Source organism: Octopus bimaculoides, chromosome 6 (assembly GCF_001194135.2).
Source record: "Octopus bimaculoides isolate UCB-OBI-ISO-001 chromosome 6, ASM119413v2, whole genome shotgun sequence".
In the NCBI taxonomy this organism is placed as follows: domain Eukaryota; kingdom Metazoa; phylum Mollusca; class Cephalopoda; order Octopoda; family Octopodidae; genus Octopus; species Octopus bimaculoides.
The window spans coordinates 113,450,987-113,451,695 of NC_068986.1; positions in this window are offsets into that span (position 1 = coordinate 113,450,987).

Below are 709 nucleotides of genomic sequence, written 5' to 3' on the forward strand. Positions count from 1 at the left end.
CTCTCTCTCTCTCTCTCTCTCTCTCTAAATATATATATAAATATATATATCTTTCTATATAAATATATATATATATATACATATATATATGCAGAGAAACTATATACCAACGTTGGTAAATACGATATATTATGCAAGCAGAAACTAGCATGTACGTATGTACATGGCGAGATGCATTCAAAATATGTACACAATAGGTTATTCATGTAAAAAAATATCATATTATGAAGCTTGTAAACAAAATATACACACATATTTTTGCATTCACGCACACATACACCCGAACACCCATTCATCTATACGCAAGCACACATATACACACACATAGACATAAACACACATAGACTTACACACATACATACACACAGACACACGCAAATATATATCTAGAGAGAGAGAGAGAGAGTAAGAGAGAGCCGTAGAAATTTTCTGAACATTAGAGCTATCATTTTTAACCAGATAAATATATCTTTATATCAGAAAATCTATGTTTACTTTAATGTCTCTTTACTTGTCTCGGGGTTGGCTTTAAGAAAATAACAAAGCTTATACTCCGTCAAAAGTGTTTTATGCATGATGTATATGTGTACGTAACAAAATTTATGTTTTTTTCATGTATATTTGCAGAGATACAATGATATGTATATTATGTATATGTGCGCATGCGGGTATGTATGTATGAGTGAGTGCATCTGTGTGTGTGTGAGTG